This window comes from Apium graveolens, chromosome 2, assembly GCF_009905375.1.
Source record: "Apium graveolens cultivar Ventura chromosome 2, ASM990537v1, whole genome shotgun sequence".
NCBI lineage: Eukaryota > Viridiplantae > Streptophyta > Magnoliopsida > Apiales > Apiaceae > Apium > Apium graveolens.
In genome coordinates this window covers 291,857,863-291,870,789 of record NC_133648.1, presented here as the reverse complement: position 1 = coordinate 291,870,789, position 12,927 = coordinate 291,857,863, and positions in this window count along the sequence as shown.

Genomic DNA, 12,927 nt, shown 5'->3' with positions numbered 1-12,927 from the left:
TGTAAATCTCAAAACTTTTTCAAGTTTTGAGCAGTTTCTAAGGCTAAGTGTTTGAGTGATCAAATGTGTGTGAATTGCTTGAAGCTGATGCAGACATAATATATATTCAAACACAAATGTAATGAGCACAAAGAACTTAAAAACTTTTCTGGTGGATTTGTTGTTCCACCAGAGATGTGTTATTTCAGAAAATTTGTGATTCAAAGAATTAAATCACAGCTGCTTCCTAGTACAAACTAGATGATTTTCTCTTTTGATATTTCTAAACAGCTCAGGAAAATTCATATCTAATTACTAGCTGCTACTTGGTTTATATATCACCAAGTTTACAAGTGAAGACAAACTGTAAAATACAATTGAAAAGATTCTTCACATGTTTCTTCTTCATTTCTCTATCCAATGCAATCTAGGATAATCTGTAAATCTTTGAATACTTCCTTGTTTGCATCAGAATGGAAATGCTGCATTTTCTTGATTCCTCCTAGAAGCTTCCACATTCCAGTATATCTCTGTCAACCCATGTGCCTCTGTCAGCTTGTGAATTGTCACTATCAACTGCTAATGAACTAAGCATCCGTTGAAGCTTTCATCCGTTGATGCCTTATCCGTTGAGGCTTTATCCGTTGAAGCTTTATCCGTTGATGCATTATCAGTTGAAGTCTTTATCCGTTGAAGCACTTATCCGTTGATGGATATTATCCGTTGAAGCATTAGAGACATCCGTTGAAGCTTTGTTTCTTATACGTTGAAGGTCTTCAATATCCGTTGACACTTCTTCACTTATACAAAATTACAAGGCATGAAATATTTACAATTAGCCCTCCTATTTGTACATCCATTAGTAGTCAACATGACTGATTATTTCCTAACAACATCTAAGAATTACAGCTTGAAACCAGAGAGTGAAATGTGCTACAATACTAAACTTATTGCTAAGTACAGCTACTCCTTCAACGGATAACCAAGATGATCTTATCCGTCGAGGCTACAAACACTAGATTTCTACTTAAGTGTTTTGCTTAACTTATCATCAAACTAATACACATATTCCTAACAATCTCCCCCTATTGTCTACTAGAACTGTAGGCATAAATTTGGGTTTAGCTTGATGATAACAAAACACTTAACAAATATATAAACTGTAATAAAGCAGAAATTCAAAAGTGCTACAAAAATGTATATGCTGAGATGGAATTGAAGAATTACATTATTTCCAAGGGTGCTCCTTTAGCCTGAGCAAATTACTTTCTTTTCCTTTGATCCCTGGTTTTCTTTCCCAGCCTCCTGTCATTCTCCTCTATTTGAAGTTGAAGTTGTCTGTAGAATTCAGCTTCATCTTCTTCATTGATATCTAACTTAGATTGCATATCCTTGAGAGTTTCATTACTGGCAATCTTTAGCTGATCTTCAATTCTGAAAAATCTTCTGACTCCTTTGCTGTCTCTGAACTCCATCAACCAATGAGGTGATTTGTGAATTGTAGTTCCTCTTTCTTGAATGAGTAAAGTTCTAGGCAAAGCATTGGGCTCCCTCCAAGTTTTCCTTATGTTGGCAATCTTGTTGAGAATCTCAGTCTTGGCAGTCCTGGTAAAGCCAGAATCCCTTTGTATGGTTGAGTAGACTCTAATCAAGGTAGAGTAGCCTTCATTCAGAATTCTGTGAAGAGGCCATGTTCTTTCCCCAGCTCCTTTGTATTTGAACACTAGTCTTTCTGGTAGCTGTCTGTAGGCAGCTATTCCCCTTACTTCCTCCAGCTCATCCAGATAGAGTTCAATGTTTGAAAATTCTTTTATGTCACAGATGTGAACATAATCATCTTTAGAGGTTTGAGGTTTAGGCTTAGGCTTCTGTGTGAATTTGATTGAGGCTTTAGAGGGTGTTGATTTGATTCTTCTTTTCTGCTTCTTTGATGGTGGAGAAGAGGTTAGGAAGGTGGGCAATTTGATGGTGTCCCAATCAATTGGTTCCTCCTTGGGAATGATTATTTCACCATGAATGTTCATGAAGGGGTCAGGTACAATGGGTTCAGGAATAGAGGGTAGTGGTTTGGATATTGATTGGGTTTCTTCAGTCTTATCTACCTTCTTTCTCTTTGCATTGACCTTCTTTCTTTTCCCTTTCTGCCATTCTTCCTTACTTCTTTCCTCCATCTCAGTACCAACCATGTCCCCCATAGCTTCATCTTCACCTTTGTCTTCAATTTCTTTCTGTTCTTCAGCCTGACTTGACTTTAGCTGTTTTTCAAGCTTTGCTTGTGCTCTTTTGTCAGCCTTTAGCTGTTTGGCTTCTTCCTTCAACCTTTTGGTTTCTTCCCTCTTGGCTATTGAGAATTTGGGATGTCCTTGCATCACACATATGCTCTTTCCCTCTCTGAAGATAATAGCCATGTTTCTCCTTACAGCCTCATCCATGGTCTCTTTGAGATATGCAATACTTCTACCTAAAAGCTTGTCCTCGTCAGCTTTTGGAAGAGGAAAATCCACCTCTTTTAGAGGATTCTTTGTAGAGTCCTTATTGGATCTGTTGTTGGGCTTGAGAACTATAGGTTGCAGATCTTTGGAAGAAGTTTCTCCATCCTTATGCCTCCCTACTGGCTTGAGTTCCATAATAATTGATTCCACTTTTGTGCTATGCTTCACAGATTGTGATTGAGAAGTTGTAGAACCAAATATTAGTTGCATCTTTTCATCAATCTTCTTCCTTTGCTCTTTGACTTGCAATTCAGCTGCTGCTATCTGGATCAGATCAATTCCATCTAGCTTTCCTTTGACTTAAATAGTTGGAGAAGTTGTGATGACAGGAACTAGCACTTGAGAAATCTGAACTGTTGTAGATGGCTCTCCTTCCCCTTCCCCTTTATTCTCCCCCTTTTTGTTATCATCAAGGGTAGGGGTCAAGCCTTGTGCTTTTGCCAGCTGTATGAGTAGATTTGTTTGAGTTTGTTGATTCTGAAGAATGGTGACCATAGAGTCTTCAATGATTTGAACCCTATCTTCCAATCTGGCCAGCCTCTTGTCAGCATCAGATGCTTTCCTCAGTCTCCCCAACAAATCTTGCATAGTACCATAGGGTATAACTAAATCCAATTTCTCAACATTGTAGGATTTTAGATCAGCAATGTCCTGCTTGAGCTCATCCACACTTAGATTTTGCTGGTAATGCTGCAACTGCAAGAGATGCAGAGATTCCAGATGAGCTTGAAGAATTGCCTTGGTACCAGCATCTTGAGTCTCCTGAAGGGCCTTCTGAATTGTCATGACTTGTCTGACCAAAGTGACACCAAACTCTCCTGCTGTTGATGGTTTTGCCCATGCCCATGCAGGAAGATCAGGAATAGAACTTGGGCCTGCTACTCCCCCTAAGTTCATGCTCTCATTCAAAGAATTAGAGTCATCATCATTAGAATTTACTCCAAATTCTTCAGATGGCTCACCAGCTTGAGAAGGCAGCCTGTTGACAGCAGCTTTGTCTCTGAGAAGAGATTCTGAAGTGTGTACAATGTGTAGTGTTTGTTCTGCCTCCACATTGCCCTGTGCAGCCAATAATTGATAGGCTGAAACAGGGTGAGTAAAAGTGTCAGCATCCAAGGAAATGTTATCAATGACAGCTTTGTAATGTTGCTGAAATTGTCTTTCCTTTTCTGCATCATCCACTTTCATTAACTCACTAGCAATGGCTGGATCCACCCTTATAGCTTCTGTACCTGCCTTTCTCTCAATTTCTCTCTGTTCTTGTATCAGGGGCTCCCCCTGGCTCACACACACCCTCACACCCTCATCCTCACCTTCTAAGGTGGCACTCCTCTCACTCACTTTTGCCATGCTGGAAGAAATAGCATGCATGGTGACTCACAACCTCTCCTTTTGCCTGGGAGCAACCCAGCCTCTCACTCAAAAGATCACTCCCTTCCCTCAAACCTAAAAGTGATTGTACAGTTGCCATGTCCTCTACAGTTGGAATTGTTTCTGTTAAGTGTGTAGAGACCATCAACGGATAGGGAATATCCGTTGAAGTGGAAACTGATGGTATCAACGGATAACCGCTGTTAAGCTTATCCGTTGAAGAACAACCACTTGTCAACGGATGAGAGATATCCGTTGAAGAAGGAAAATATGTAGATATAGAAAGTGACATAATTGTTGAATCTGTGTGGATTGATTTTAAGTGCGGTGACACAGATTCTGCAACTACATCTGAAAGAATTGGCTGATGATCCAATAAATCATCTAAAAGATGATGATCACCAGGTTTTGAGTGGGGCTCCTCCCTGAGTTTTAATGAGGGAGAATCAGGAATTGATGTGAATATCATATCCACATCCAGAGAGGGTGTTGGAGAGTTTGATGAATGGTGTGTTTCTATATTGAGAGAATGGGGTTGTGATTCCACATTTGCTGGAATCACATCAAGCTGAATTTGAGAGAGCACAGATACAGGTGGATGTATCTGTGCTGTGTGTGTCCCTTGTGTGGAAACTAGGGTCTTGGCCTTCTTCTTCCTTGAAAAGGCTTTAAATGGTGAATGTGTGGCTTCAGTATCCCTCCCTCTTTTGTTCTGTGTCCCTGGTTGGGGACTATTTTCAATAGTTACAACCTTTTGGGAGGATGCAACTAGGGATGTGTTGGACTCCTTTTGAACCACCAGAGTCTTTTGAGAGACTGTGGCTTGGCTGGTTTGGGTACCACTCACCTCTCCCACCTTATCCTGGGGGGCTTTTTGATGTTCACCCCTCCCCTCACCACTCACACCCTGTTCACTCCCTTCAGGGTTTATGGTAGTTGTTACAACTGTTGTCTTTTGAGAAACAACAGAGGTAGGTTTCTTTGACTTGACTTTGGAAACTTTAGATTTGGTGGCTTTGGTAGGAGCCTGTTTGGACAAAGATATAGGTTCCATAGCCACACTAGAAAGCAAAGAAACATTGGGGTTGGAAATAGTAGGAGTTATAGAAGTATTTACCTCACTTACCTGTGGTGCATTCATGATTGGCAAGTATACCATTGGCACCTGGCTGTTGAGGTTCATTCTCAAAAGGTCTGCAAGGACCCTTTTCTCTTGTGCCCAGCATTTGAGTTTATTATTCTCATTGGATATAACCAAACCTTCAGCAACATGGTTAGCCAATAACATAAAGAATCTAGCATAGTAGATGTTATGTGGTCTATTAGCTTTGTTACCTAATCTGGAACCTAATTCTAGCATAACACAGTTGCTAAAATTAAAGTACCTATCAGAAACTAGCATATAGAGCATATTAACAAGAGATGAAGTGATAGCATCAAAATTGCTAATCTTCCCAGAGAAAACCTTAATAAAGGCATCTCCAAGAAAACTCCATTCTTTCCTAAGGCCTTTCCTTCTAATACTACCTAAACTAGCAGAATCAAAAGCATAGCCTATGGAATCTAGCATAGCAGAGACATCTTTATCAGTGTGTGGTGTCATGGCATTATTCTCAGGCAACTTAAAGCAAGATTGTATATCATCACAATTAATGCAATAGTCCTTACCTTTGAGAGAGAAGGCAATAGTCATATCTGTGGAGTTGAACTCTGCAGTTGTCCAAATCTCCTCAATCACCTCACAGTAGATGGTTGGGGCTTCCAGCATTGCATAGCTTAGTTTGTAGTTTTTGATGAAGTCCATCATCTTGTGATAATCAGAATGGGCTTCATTCTTTTCAACCAAGGCTATGAAATTATTCTTTTCATAAACAAATCCTGTTTGAGACATAATTTTTACTACTGGTGCCATTGTTGTGAGTAGAGGTTGCAGAGAAAAACTTGAGAATTTAGAGAGAAAGAGAATAAGAATTGCAAGAAAGCGTAAAGTGAGAATAAGAGTTCAATTGGGCTTTTATACTTTCTTGAATTAAAACGTAAATAAAATGATTAAATGATACTTTTAAGTAAGTTACAGCCATTCAAGAATAAATAAAACTGTAGAAATTCTAAAAACTACCTTAAATACAAATAGATACAACACTGTATATCTGTATCAACGGTTGAGTAAAAGAATCAACGGCTGTGTCTCACTTATAGTAACTGACGTGACACTTCAACGGATAAGGGAAATAGTTATCCGTTGATGAACAACACCATTTTATCCGTTGAAGGATAAAATTACCAGAAATGTATTTGTCTTTCAACGGATAATGAACATCCGTTGATAGAACAATTTTGGCTTTCAACGGATAGAGAATATCCGTTGATAGGATAAGTCTTAATTAAAGCCAGCTTTGTTCTTGCAGCAAATTCATTTCAGGCTTCAAGACAGATTATATAGATGACATAGATTATGAATAATTAAGCATACCTAACTCACTTACTAATCTTGTGAATGTTGATTCATCAAGTGGCTTGGTAAATATGTCTGCAATCTGCTTTTCACTTGGAACAAAATGAAGTTCCACTGTACCTTTCATCACTTGTTCCCTAATGAAGTGGTACTTGATATCAATGTGCTTGGTTCTTGAGTGCTGCACTGGATTTTCAGTAATGGCAATGGCACTTGTGTTGTCACAGAATATTGGAATTTTGTCAACAGTCAGACCATAGTCAAATAGTTGATTCCTCATCCATAGTATCTGTGCACAGCAACTACCAGCAGCAATGTACTCAGCTTCAGCTGTTGATATGGAAATAGAATTCTGCTTCTTGCTGAACCATGATACAAGCTTGTTCCCTAGAAATTGACAGGTGCCTGTTGTGCTTTTCCTGTCTATTTTGCAACCTTTATAATCTGCATCTGAGTAGCCAATTAGATCAAAACCAGATTCTAGGGTACCAAATTCCTAGATTTGGAGTCCCCTTGAGATATCTGAAAATTCTTTTAATAGCCACTAAATGAGATTCTTTAGGGTCAGCTTGAAATCTAGCACAGAGACATGTAGAAAACATTATATCAGGTCTACTAGCAGTTAAATATAAAAGTGAGCCAACCATGCCTCTATAACTTGTAATATCCACAGACTTTTCAGCCTTGTTTAATTCAAGCTTAGTGGCAGTGGCCATGGGAGTTTTTGCAGGTGAACAATCCATTAAGTCAAACTTCTTTAAAAGATCATAAATATATTTAGTTTGACTAATGAAAATTCCACCACTAACTTGTTTAACTTGTAAACCAAGAAAGTAAGTTAACTCTCCCATCATGCTCATTTCATATTTACTTTGCATTAATTTAGCAAACTTTTTACAAAGCTTATCATCTGTAGATCCAAATATAATATCATCTACATAAATTTGTACAAGTATCTTAGAGCCATTAACATTTCTAAAGAAGAGAGTTTTGTCAACAGTACCTCTTGTGAAGTGATTATCTAGAAGGAACTTTGACAAAGTCTCATACCAGGCTCTAGGTGCTTGCTTTAGTCCATAGAGTGCTTTCAACAGATAATACACATAGTCTGGAAAATTTGGATCTTCAAAACCTGGAGGTTGGCTTACATAAACTTCTTCCTCCAATTCCCTATTTAGAAATGCACTCTTGACATCCATTTGATAGACTTTGAAATTGGCATTAGCTGCATAAGCTAGAAAGATTCTGATGGCTTCAAGTCTGGCAACTGGAGCAAATGTTTCATCAAAATCTATTCCCTCTTGTTGAGAATAGCCTTTAGCAACCAATCTGGCTTTATTCCTTGTGAGAATGCCATTTTCATCCATCTTGTTTCTGAATACCCATTTTGTGTCAATAGAACTCTTGTTCTTTGGCTTGGGTACCAGCTTCCATACTTTGTTCCTCTCAAATTGGTTTAGCTCCTCTTGTATTGCTAAAATCCAATCTGGATCCAATAGAGCTTCTTCCACTCGCTTAGGTTCCTCCTGTGATAGAAAGCTACTATACAGACATTCATCTTGAGTAGCCCTTCTAGTTTGTACTTTTGATGTAGCATCACCAATGATCAGTTCAAAAGGGTGATTCTTGGTCCATTTCCTTTGAGGTGGTAGATTAACCCTAGATGAGGTTGCCTCAGTATTGTCATGATGTGAGATAGAATATTGATTTGTTGAAACTCCCCCTGAGTTGCTGATCCTTTGAAAGGAATTGGGAGCTCTATCAACTGATGAAGTGAATTGATTATCCGTTGACAGACTGTGATCAACGGATGCTTCATTATGAACTTCAACGGATGATGCACTTTGTCTTTCAACGGATGCTGCATTGCTTCTTTCAACGGAAGCTGAATTATGACTTTCAACAGATGCAGCATTCTGTGCATTATCCAAAGGCAGATTCTGAATTCTTCTTGAGATGCCTTCTTTATCATTCTCATCTTCACTATCATCACAGTATATATCAATGTTGTCAAATTTGAGTCCTTCATAATGTCCCTCATCTGTTAGTCCATCAATCTTTTTATCATCAAACACAACATGTACAGATTCCATGACAATGTTGGTTCTTAGATTGTAGACCCTATATGATTTTCTAGCAGAATAACCAACAAATATTCCTTCATCAGCCTTTGCATCAAACTTCCCTTTATGATCAGATTGATTCCTTAAGATGTAGCATTTGCAACCAAAGACATGTAGAAAGTTTAAAGTTGGTTTTCTTCTCTTGAATAATTGATAGGGAGTCATGCATTTTGCCTGATTGATTAGAGAAATATTCTGAGTGTAACATGCACAGTTAACAGCCTCAGCCCAAAAATAAGTTGGGAGTTTTGACTCTTCAAGCATTGTCCTTGCAGCTTCAATTAGTGATCTATTCTTCCTTTCCACCACACCATTTTATTGTGGAGTTCTTGGAGCTGAGAACTCATGCATGATCCCACTTTCTTCACAGAACAACTTCATGGTTGAATTCTTGAACTCAGTTCCATTGTCACTCCTAATATTCCTTACTTTGAAATCAGGATGATTGTTGACTTGCTTGATATGATTGATGATGATTTCACTAGCTTCATCCTTTGATCCAAGAAAATAAACCCATGAAAACTTTGAGAAATCATCTACAATCACTAGGCAGTATCTTTTCCTTGAAATTGACAATACATTGACTGGTCCAAAACGATCCATGTGTAGAAGTTGTAGTGGTTCATCAATTGCAGATTTAAGCTTCTTACTGAATGATACTTTCTTTTGCTTTCCTTTCTGACAAGCATCACACAGTCCATCCCTTGTGAATTCCACTAGATGCATTCCTCTAACTAAGTCCTTTTTGACTAGATCATTCATTGTCTTGAAATTCAAATGGGACAGCTTCTTGTGCCATAGCCAACTTTCAACTGGACTTGCTTTGCTGAGAAGACAAGTAATGGATTCTGCATCTGTAGAGTTGAAATCAGCTAAGTTTGTTTAACAATAATTGGCTCAATTTGTTCAGTTCATTTTTCACTTTTATCATCTCCATAACTAAGCCCTCTTTCTAGTTTCCACTACTTAATAAATTCTGAGTTGTTCTGCCAGAGTTAGTCCAAGTCCTGATAATCTCTTTTTCTTTTTCTAACTCAGTTTTTAGAGATTTATTCAATTTTAGCAATTCATCTCTAACATAAAAAGCATCATCTCTTTCTTTCTGAGTTTGATGGAACATAAATAACTCTTTTTCTAAATAATCATTCCTTTTCTTAAAAGCAAGATTTTCAGAAGTTAATCTTTCACATGTTAAAGTTTGATCTCTGTAGCTAATAAACATGGTTTTAAGATATAATCTCAACTCAGTAATATCATCAGTATGAAAGGCATAAGTTGTTTGAGGTACCTTTAATTCAGCAGTTTCAGGGCTGCCATCAACATTTGCCATTAAAGCATAATCCACCTCATCTTCAGAATCTGAAGAGTCTGTCCAGCTTTTCTTCTTTGTGACAAGTGCCTTGCCTTTGTCACTCTTTCCTTTCTTGCAGTCAGGAGATATATGGCCTCTTTCACCACAATTGTAGCATTTGACTTTTGAGTTGTCTCCTCTGTCAGACTTTGCACTTTTGCCTTCATACTTTCTGAAACCTTTCTTATCAGTACTTCCACCTTTCTTGAAAAACTTCTTTCCCCTTCTAAATTTCCTGTAGGCTATCTTTGTGATACCCTTCACCATAAGAGCACACAATTTCATCAACTCTTCATTAACATCTATTTCAGGTAAACTTTCAGTTTCTGAATCATCATCATCAGAAATTGATGATTCTGAATCATACTTTGTGATGAGAGCTTTTCCTCTACCTTTCTTTGAGACAACCACTTTGGGGAATTCCTCCTCAGCCTTAAAAGCAACCGTCCTTGACTTTCTCCCTTATCTCTTGCTTCTTTTATCCATCTCAAGTTCATAAGTCTTGAACATACCATAAATTTCATCAAGAGTAGTTTCATCAAGAGCATAGTTGTCTCTTATAATAGTAGCCTTCAAATCCCAACTTTCAGGAAGGGCTAAAAGGAATTTTAGATTTGAATCTTTAAGATCATATTCCTTGTCCACTAGTGACAGATCATTCAAGAGTTTGACAAACCTGTCATATAAGTCAGTTATAACTCGTCACTTTTTGAGTCAAAGTGCTCATACTCTTGAGTGAGTATAGTCCTCCTATTCTTCTTAATTGCATCAGTTCCCTAGCATCTTGTCTCCAAAGCATCCCATATCTCTTTTGCAGTCTTGCAGTGAATTACCCTGTTTGACATGACATTATCAATGGCACTATGCAGCAAATGTCTTGCTTTTGCATCCTTGGAAATGGATGAGATATCTTCAGCTGTATACTCACTTTTCTCCTTTGGTATGGTCTTTGCTGGTTGATCTGCAACTACAACAGAGAGCTTGGTTGTCTTATGCGGTCCTTCATTAATTCTGTCAAGGTATTCTACATCTGTAGCTTCCAGAAACATAGCCATCTTCACTTTCCATATGGGGTACTCAGAAGGTCTTAGTATAGGAACCCTAATAGTCTCATATCGATTGTGGATTTGAGTCTTTTAAGTTTCTTCAGTTTTAAAGGGCTTGGTTGGATTTTCTGCTTCTTCAGACATGATTGTTTTGGATCTTTATAGTACTCGTGTTAACTGATAGGCACTGAGACCACTTGTTAGGTCATACAACATTGTAGAAGGGGGTTGAATACAGTGTAGAATATAATCAAATCGATTTTGAATACAAGTAACAGTAAACAAATATATTCGATATAATAAACTCTGTTACAATGGAACTGTTCTCTCTCAGTGATGAACAAATATCACGAGAGCTGCTAGGTTACAATGTATGATCTTCTCGATAATGATAACACATATAGTGTAAACCTATGTCTGTGTTTATATAGTACACAGTTACAAGATAACTTCTAATTGATTTGGAATATAATTCTGTCTCCTAAAATATATCAATCAGATATCTTATACAATTCTTTAAGTCCTCTAACTCTTTCCATGCATATTTTCTTTTTGTATTAGTCTCGATCTTCTTTCCTGTAAATCAGCTTCCTTCCTTTACTGTTAGTCCTCCCACTGATATCCATCTTCTGATATTTACCTTCTGATAATCTAAGTCCTGATATCCTTAAGTTCTGACTTCCAGTAAGTACTAATTTCAGTAAGTACTGATATTTCCTGTTTGTTAAGATCTGAAAACTAAACATGAAACATATTAGACATGACATCTTAAATATATCTAACAGGGTAATCTTGGTAATTCATTTCGAAGGATCCATGGAACTTCGTTTACCACCTGAATTTCTTCTAACTCTCACATTCATTACACGTACTAAGTATACTTTACTTCATTGCTTTAATGATTTCTTTGCTTGTGTATTTGGAAGAGACTCCTTATCTTGTTATATTACCTTTGCAATATCTTTCCTATGTTACAATTCTTAAGTATAAAAGACTAGGATGCTCCTGAATCAAATAAAACCTTAACAGGTACAGAGTTAAGAGAAAACATACTTGTATCTACATTCAAGTCTCAAGCCTTGGATCTTCCGGTTATCTTAAAGGTTCTGGCTCTAGCCGTACTGGATATTGGTCTTTGGGATGCACTACCTCCAACACTGCCTTGAGTAATGGTCCTGCAACTCCTAGCAAGATGCCCAACTTTACCACAGTTATAGCAAGTGATTCTTGGACTCTCTGAATTACATCCTGATGCGTAATGGCTTTTCCGACCGCATCTAAAACACTTATCATTCCCTTTGCACTGACCACTGTAACTCCTACCACACAACGTACAATCCACTACCGGTTTGACTGATTTGGTTGGAACGGAAGCAACTGAAGGGGCACCAGACCAAGTTTGGGATAAAGTCCGTCTCCTGAATCTTCTGTTTATATTCTTTTCAAATTACTTTTGAAACCCTTGACTGAATTCTTCTTGATCTTGTTTTTCTTCCATAACATCCACTTTCCGCTTCTCCCTTTCTTTTTCCTTGGCAGTCAATTTTTGAGGTATAAGTCTTTAGTTGTAAGACTACAACTCTGCTCTGAATCTCTGGTTTCAACCCCTGTTAGAACCTCTTGGCTTTTTGAGCTTCAGAGCTTACATAGTCTGGCGCAAATCTAGCTAATTCGGTAAACTTAGCCTCATATTCCGCTACGCTTCTGTCTCTTTGCTTCAGCTCTAAAAACTTAATCTCCATTTGACTCCGCACACAGTCAGGGAAATATTTCTCAAGAAACAACTCGGTAAATCTCACCCATGGAACGAGGCCTCCTCCCTCTATTGCCTTAGTTGACTCCCACCAATAGTTCGCTTCATTCTTTAAGAAGTAGCTTGCATAATCAGTCTTAAGACTATCACTTACTTGGACGAGGTTGAAGGCTTTCTCTATTTCTTTTAACCATGCTCAAGCAGCTACTGGATTAGGTTCACCTTTAAACTCGGGAGGGTTAACATTCTGAAAGGATTTGAAACTAGCACTTTGGTTTGCTCCTTGCTATTGTTGCTGTAACAGTAGTTGCTACTGCTGAACCTGTTGGATTAGCTGCAACTGTTGTTGCTGCTGCT